This window comes from Nelumbo nucifera, chromosome 7, assembly GCF_055504915.1.
Source record: "Nelumbo nucifera cultivar China Antique chromosome 7, China Antique-T2T, whole genome shotgun sequence".
In the NCBI taxonomy this organism is placed as follows: Eukaryota; Viridiplantae; Streptophyta; class Magnoliopsida; order Proteales; family Nelumbonaceae; genus Nelumbo; species Nelumbo nucifera.
This window is the reverse complement of record NC_142655.1, coordinates 50171239-50179089: the sequence shown is the minus strand read 5'-3', so window position 1 is coordinate 50179089 and position 7851 is coordinate 50171239. Positions and strand designations below refer to the sequence as shown.

At 34.1% G+C, this 7851-nt stretch overlaps 1 long non-coding RNA gene across 2 annotated transcripts; it reads left to right on the top strand.

The window, feature by feature from the left end:
• Positions 1–7399, top strand: LOC104608121 (uncharacterized). Of its 2 annotated transcripts, XR_737055.2 has the most exons (4): positions 1–343; positions 2725–2773; positions 2884–2964; positions 6517–7399. It is a non-coding gene; the product is annotated as an uncharacterized LOC104608121 (long non-coding RNA). The 2 variants fall into 2 exon arrangements; XR_737054.2 differs by lacking the exon at positions 2725–2773 and having other exon boundaries at positions 5–343.
• The last annotated feature ends 452 nt before the right edge of the window (positions 7400–7851 follow it).

Here is a 7851-nt window from a genome sequence, read left to right as displayed (position 1 = left end):
AAAACCCTAAAAATTACTTTGCCCGCGCGCGCGCAACCAAAGAAGAAAAAGGGATAGATCGAGAAAGAGAGCAAAGGAGGGTGATAAAGGAGGTGCCGTTACTGCTGCGTTCAAGTTTAGAAAGGAAAACCCTAGAATTATATTAGCCGAAGAAAGAAGAGAAAGGGAGAGAATAGAGGTAGAGAGACAAAGAGAACGAAGAAGAAGGAGATTATAGAGAGAGGGCTGAGTAGGTTCCGCTACCGCTGCGTTCAAGTCCAAAAATAATAAGATTGAACAAAGAAGAGAAAGGGAGAGAACAGAGATAGACAGATAGGACAAAGAAGAAGGTTAGAGAGAGAAGGTATTTTCTGTTATGTTGGTTTTCTTTCCTTGTTATGTTTTCTATTATATTTTTTGCTCCCTCTCAAATGCACTGGTAGATCTAATCAAAGTCTAGGTACGTGTGTTTAATTTAAGTCTAGGTATGTTTTCGGCAATGTTTTTCCCCTCTTTATTGCTTTTCCCCTGAGATTAGAGCTTCCTGCAGTTAAATGTGATTGTAATATCTCTTTTATTGTGTTCGTTCGTAACTCTTATTCTAGATTGTGATACAAAATTGGTAGAAGGTTCATCCAACGTTCCCCAACCACTGGTTTCACTATGGTAGAAGGCTCATGGACCTTAAACATGTTACTGGGCAGCCTACTACAATATAAACATTAACAGAGCACCTTATTGTCTAGAGAGGTCCCGCTCAAAACATAAACATTAGTAGAGCAATCGGAGGTTTCTCTTCATGTTTAGTAGTTTAACAACACACTCCTTTTCAATCATTTTGTTCAGGAACTTTTCCTTATTCATCCCTGTTTTAGTTCAATTGAAAGTTTAATAATTTCTTCTCATATTAAGCTTCCTATTGATCAATAATTAACCAAGGAAACAAATCGTACAATATCATGCATTCACAGAAGCCGATGCTCATACAACTCAATTGAAAAAAAAAGGAAAAATAAACTATGCATAACTAGTGTCTGTTTCCCTTATACTTTTACTCTACTCTCTCTCTCTCTATATATATATAAATCAAGGTTGGAGACTGAAATGGTTTGAGAAAATTTTTTGAGTTTCAGTGTGTGCATAGTTAAAGCATTTTTAGATTACAGACACTTGATTTATGTTCATATATAGCAACTTGTTGATAACATCTTCTATGACGATTCTTGTTATTATGAACTAATTTCAGTGGTTTTTATAATAGATAGGATTTTATAGACATTGTCTTGGAATACAAGTATCTCCATGATTAACTAAACTGGAGTGCAAACTTTATCCTCCCATTTTAGTATTCAATCAAATGCATTGTTCCAATAATGCTTCAAATTCCTCCCATTTCAGTATTAAATCAAATGCATTTCTCCTCTCATCTTTCTTGTACATCCAAGTATATGAAGTTCAAATCCCTCCCAGCTTGGGCAAAATGGGACCTGCAACTCCCATTGATAAAGCTTCCTTTAAGTTAGGGAGTAGTTATATTAATTGGTTAAGTTCAGCTTTAAAATGACACTAAAATGGGTTGAGTGGTCCATCAAATCGATGTCAGTTTATAAAAATTTTATTTGATGGAAGTGATCATCCTATGAACAGGTAAAAGCTAGGTCAGTTCACCTTGACTCCATGAGTTTTTCATAGTACTTGTGTGAAATCAATTACTCCATATATTAGATAATAATTTCATTCGCAACCTTAAGAATTAATTTAACACTAATTTTGTTTAGGAGCCTAACCCTAATCATATTTTGTTAGGTAGAAACAAAGTCAATAAACTTGAAACCTAGTTGTGTCATCCATTGTCTATAAAATGTAGCATCAGGTCTACAGTCTACAATATTCTTAGCATATGCATGAATGTAGATAGATTCCGATATGATTTTTTTGCATCAAGCTTTTAGGTAAGAACATGGTTTCTGAATCACATATCCATTTGTCTACTTGCACTTATTTGTCTTCTTCATTTTGATTAATTTCATTTTCTCTAGCCACTTGCACTTGCTTATCAAGGTAAAGAGTATAAGGGGCCTATATCCATGGGTTGGGGTAGCAGCAATCAGCACAAGGGGTCTATAAATATAATAATAAATAAATGGACTATTCTCTATAATCTATGCACTCTACTCATGATAATATGATGGCAATATATTTCAGCTCAAAGAATCAGAACCTACTCATGTTCTTTTTTGGGATTAGGAAAAAAATCTCTGGGTTAATGGTCTGGGTCCATGGATCTATGCTATTACTATGGCTATGCTAATAAATTGTAATCAATGGGCTTGTACACCAAGGAGAGTGATTTGGGCCACTTCATGGGTTGGTGGATTCAAAACCTTGTTTGGTGTTAATAGCAAGTGCAATTTGTGAAAATTCACTATTTGAGTTTTTAAAGTGTAAGTAGTTTATTATTAAGGTGAATTCTTCTTCGTTGGGATTGGGATGAGAGAGATATTGAAGGGATCTCCTTGTGATTGGTTAATAGCATATTAATTTCTTATGTACTATTGTTCTTTTTGATATGCACTTGCATAGAAAAAATCATTCAAATTAGACATACATGAGGATTTATGTTGGGGTTCGATTGAGTTAATAACTTGAAGTAGTACTTCCTATAATGAGCTTGGATCTTTAATTTTCAAGTAATTAAAACCAGTCATTGTTGTTTAACTAACCAAAATAGAAACTTTTTCTTAGAAAACCTCATTCAAGCTATGGACTTGGATCAAGCTAATGCATGAATTAGGTAATTGTGATCTAGATGCTGCGTCATTATATTGTGAGTTGTTCCTAAAATCTTTCTCTGGACTCAGTTTTAAGTTTTAACCAAGTTTTGCAACAATGTCATCCTTGTAGGAGGGAAACTAATTATGGCAAGTATGGTTGGGCTGCCCGGATGGATGAACCTTCACCTACATGTTTCATATGCTTTGGATGGTGAGTAGAATGTATCCTCTGGTCTCTTGAGTGTTATTTTTGTGATTTAACAGGAAGTCAGGAATCTATAAATATTGAAGTTCTATAGTACAATGCGGTTAATCCTGATTCATGATCATACCCATTGGTTCAGATTATCATAAGATAGATTCGGTTTGTATCAGACCAATTCTTGTTCTAATTTAACCTCCCAAGACCAATGTTTCCATTTGGGTTGGATTAAGATTAAGAAGAAGTCATCATTACCATTGGGCTGAAAGTCATTATTTGTTAATCTTTTTATAAGTAAATAGAGCTTATAATATTGAATAGGCTTATTTATTGCTTAACCAACAAACTACAAAGCAAACCATGTCTTTTCATTTAGCAAGCCCTAAAATAATTCATAGCCCACCATACAAGTTGAAAAGTTAAAAGCCCATACTGTCTAGCTCATGATAACCATGAATTGGACGATCTTGATTTCTAGGATTAAACTGAATGTGACAATCAATCCAGGAATCAGCAAACAATTTATTATGTTTAATAAAAACCATCTTTACTCTTTAACCTGTCAACTTTGGGTGTCCTTTGTCCTTTGAAGTCAGTCATTCATTTCAGCAGGACCTCAACTTGGATCTATGATTTATTCTATCTTCAGATACCTTATATATCCTTGGCTTCTTTGCTTTGGTTATCTTTCCTCAATATGGTCAAGGCATAACCAATCTTCCATATAGAAACATAAATTAATATCAGCACACCTCAGTATTCATTAAAAGCTTTTGGATGAAACAATGGTCATAAGCTATCAGGAATTAGGTGGTTCATAGATCTTTCTTGAATTATACTGGCTAGATTCTCTCTTTCTTGAATTTGATAATAAATTATACATGCAATTTATTTGTTGCCTTGTGCAAATTCTCCCTTTCAGGTCCAGCAAGTTGATTTTGTCTTGTTGGAACTTGCTATATCTCCTGAATTTGTCCTAGTGCCCTGCCCTCCAGGGTTGTGGTTGTGTTGCAGTTGATGAAAGTGAGAAGAGCAGAATTGATTACATGCTTCCATTTTGACCATTCATCATACTCGGTGAAGAAACCCATAACAATAATAATAGTAAAAGTTAAACTTTACTGAAGTTCTTGTGTATGCCATCCTTCTTAAAATGTCTTACCATGTAAAGAAATATCTAAACATGAAGTAAAACACAACTTTGAAATATAAGAAATTTGAAGTCAATATCATAACCTACATGTAACTTCTTTTCTTTTCTCATAAGAAAATCATCAAACAAGTGCACCAAGCCCATCTAATTAGAATTTCAAAATTTATCTTGCATTAAACAAAAATTTCTTTGTAGGTTAAAGATGCAACGAGTGACTCTTAAAGCATAGTTGAAGACAATGGATAATTCTTTTATATTTAAAATTTCTCTATTTTTTTGAAAGTCATGTAAACTTTAATATGTATTAAGGGGAATTTGACATTTGTAATACATTTTAAACAATGGGTGTATTTTTTGGGTAGAACAAAGGATGTATTCAAATTGTGTGGCATGTATTGAATCATTACAATTACATAAGTATTTTCTAGAAGTTATTATATAATTCTCATGTGATGTATGAATAAAATAGGTGTTGCTTTAAGGTGGTAGTCCTAATTGTCATCATTTTACTATTTTATTTGGAATATAGCCATAAATTTTCCATAGATTGAAACAATTAGCTATGGTTTTCCAAGAAATTTTGGGCATATATTACATCTTTTAGCCACGGTTTGTCGAAAAACCGTAGCTATAGGTTAGAGTATTTAACTTCGGTTTTAGCAAAAAAACCGTGGTTGTAAGTTACTTCATTTAGCTATGGTTTTGTAACAAACCGTATATGAATAGAAGAATTATAGCTACGGTTTTGTAAAAGTCTGTGGTTATAGGCTTGGATATATAACTATGAACAATTTAAAAACTGTAGCTATATGGTTCTTTTAGCTATGGTTCAGCCCGTGGCTAAAGGTTCATATGGTGTGTTCACCCTTTAGCTACGGACAGATACTGTAGTTATAAATGGGTTATAGCCACGGATAAGTTGAATCGTAGCTGTAGGCTATAGCCGTGTGAACATAGGCTACAATTTTCTGTCTGTAGAAACCGTAGCTATAGGTCTATAGCTATAGTTTTTTTGATCTTTAGCCATGGTTTTGCCCGTAGCTAAATGTCATATTTCTTGTAGTGATAGGCTCTCGTTTAATCCTCAACATGTTGGAATATTCAATGGCCATATGATAAGCCACATGTTGATGGAAGATGATTATTTCATAGTTATCTCTATGCAACACCTTTACACACAATTATTCACTTTTTTCTTTAAATTATTATCAATTTATTTATTTTTTTATACAAGAAAATTTTATTTGATTGTTTATCGAAAAATATTTTACGCATAAAAATATAACATTATTAATTTTTTCTAGATCCTAGTTCCAACTCTCCATTTGACCTAATCTAGACCGGATGATCAAGTGGTTAGATCCTTGGTTAATTTGAAACACTTGTCTCAATATCGAGAGACTTGGCTCAGTCAACCAAACGGTTATACTTCAATGTTCCTATTAGCATTTATTGCACATAGTAGGACATTATAAAAGGGCACTTAGCTTGTTTCTAAAGCACACGAAAAAGGCAGCTAAGTGAGGGAAGAACATAGAGCCTCCTAGCTAGCCCAATTCGGATTAAGCAGTTCCAAGTTACACTTTCCTTTCATGGGCTAGTGTCTTGAATCTCCTTTGTTTTCTTTATTCTTATGGATTGAAGATTGGAACGGATGATGAGCGAATCGCAATGGGTGATTTATCACTGGTATTAGAGCAAGTCATCGACTGGGATATTGTATTGACTAGATCGTGCCTCATCTTTGAAGCATCAGAGTGAGAGGAGAGAGAAAACAAAACCACTTCCAGGGTTTCTTCTCGTCTCTCCCATCCGTGCAGCCTCCAACAACAGTTCTTCTTCTTCATCACTGAGTAATTGGAAAAATTGATTTGATCTAAACCATTCTTTTGAAAAGCCAGTTTGAGCCTATCTCCACCGAAGCACCTGTTCGAGTTTTTTTTCTTCTCATCTCTAAACAAACAACAAGCTTCGACGACTCTAAACCTAATTCGACAGTTTTCTCGAAAAGGCTATCCACGACGTTTGTTTTTCATTCACCTTTATCCAGTTACAGTCGTTTAACCACTACAAATGAAATCCTGTATTGGTGATTTACTTAGGTCAAGGATACAACCACAACTCATATTCGCAGATCTGAGTTGATCAAGAAATCGTAAGTATATTTGGGTTTTTTTATCCTCTGTGCATCTAAGAATAAGATTTGCTCCTCCTAGAGAATCGAAACCTGGAAATCGGTCCCAAATCCTGGGTATTAGAAATTGTTATTTTTTTTCTTGGTTCGATTCCATTTATTTTTTAGGATTCTTGAATCATTCATGCTCTCTTTGCTTACCCATCTTAATTAATTATTTACATTTTTTTTTTGAGGTCTAATACCACTCAAAGTTGAGAGCTATTTGATGCAGAAAGCCGTTCAAGCCTCTAGACTTGTTTGGAGCGCCCAAGTATCGATTGTCCATCTTCTTTTGTGTGCTGGCTTCAGTCGAACGTCATTGTGCATAGGGCAACAATATGCATAAAACGATAACACATTGTCGTTGGCTTCACTGTGCATTGGCTTCTAATGAACTGGAACTCAAAGCCAGATGTGTTCATCTTGGAAAGGATGGTCTATAGTATCTGTTTTGTTTTATTGCAACATTGAGCTCCTATGGCTACCCTACACCAGACTTCATCAGAGAAGAAGTCTAATAAAAGGCCAAAGATTGAAGCAGAGAATCAAACTAAGGGACAAACCGGGTGTTAGAAAATCATTTTACCCTAATGCCATTTATGTTTTCTTCTATTATGTGATTCACTCTAATCGTTTTCCTAATCTGATTTGACTTACTCAAATTATTAAAGATTGCCATCTCTTCTCGTTCAAATTAATTATTTGCTATTGTTTTTTCTTGAGGTACCATCCTATTGCATCCAAAATTGCAAACAATCAAGATTTATTTTGGACCTGATGTTGTGCATGAGTCAATGATGGTGAATTGGGTTATCGCTACTTCCGAGAGCGGATTGCTTGAGGCACTTCGGCGAAAACAGCTAAGCTTCTCTTTGCTTTTATTTATTCTATTCTCAGGAAATGTTTGTTGCATATGGATGAGCAATTTAGAATTATTGGTTTGAATTAGTTTTTGTATAACCAATTAGTTTGGGGTTTTTAATTGGAATTCTTGCCTAATTCACGGGCTGCATTGAGTTTTGTTGCAAATAGGAGACTTGTTCCTAAAACATTTGAAGTTTTGAAGCTGTTTTAGAGACTTTCAATATATTAGGAGTTGTCTCCATTTTCTCTCATATCTTCAACATTTAATTCAAAAAACCAAATTAAGCATGGCTTAGTGGCCTGTTCATTTCCTACTTAATAGCCTCAAAAATAGAAACTATTCAAGTTGGGTTTTGTGCATTTTGACTCTCTTAAATGCTACCTGTTTTTCTATTTCCCAAATTTCTTTAACTGGTTTTCAAGTGGATTTTACTGTATTTAAATCAAAGTAAATTAAATTATATTGATGACTAAATCATATTGGTTGCAACAATTGATCTTATTCTTTGAATCTAAAAATATTTGATGCACGTTACTAGAATATATATTTGATTTGTGTCTCTTTTATTGAATTGTTGCACTAGAGGATAACATGTCTGTTTTTGACTACTAATCTTTCCTCATAATATTGTTATTTTTTTTTGGTGATGATCAATAATGGTTTAAAATAAGTTGATCAATAGGTGTTTGAGCATTTGATTGT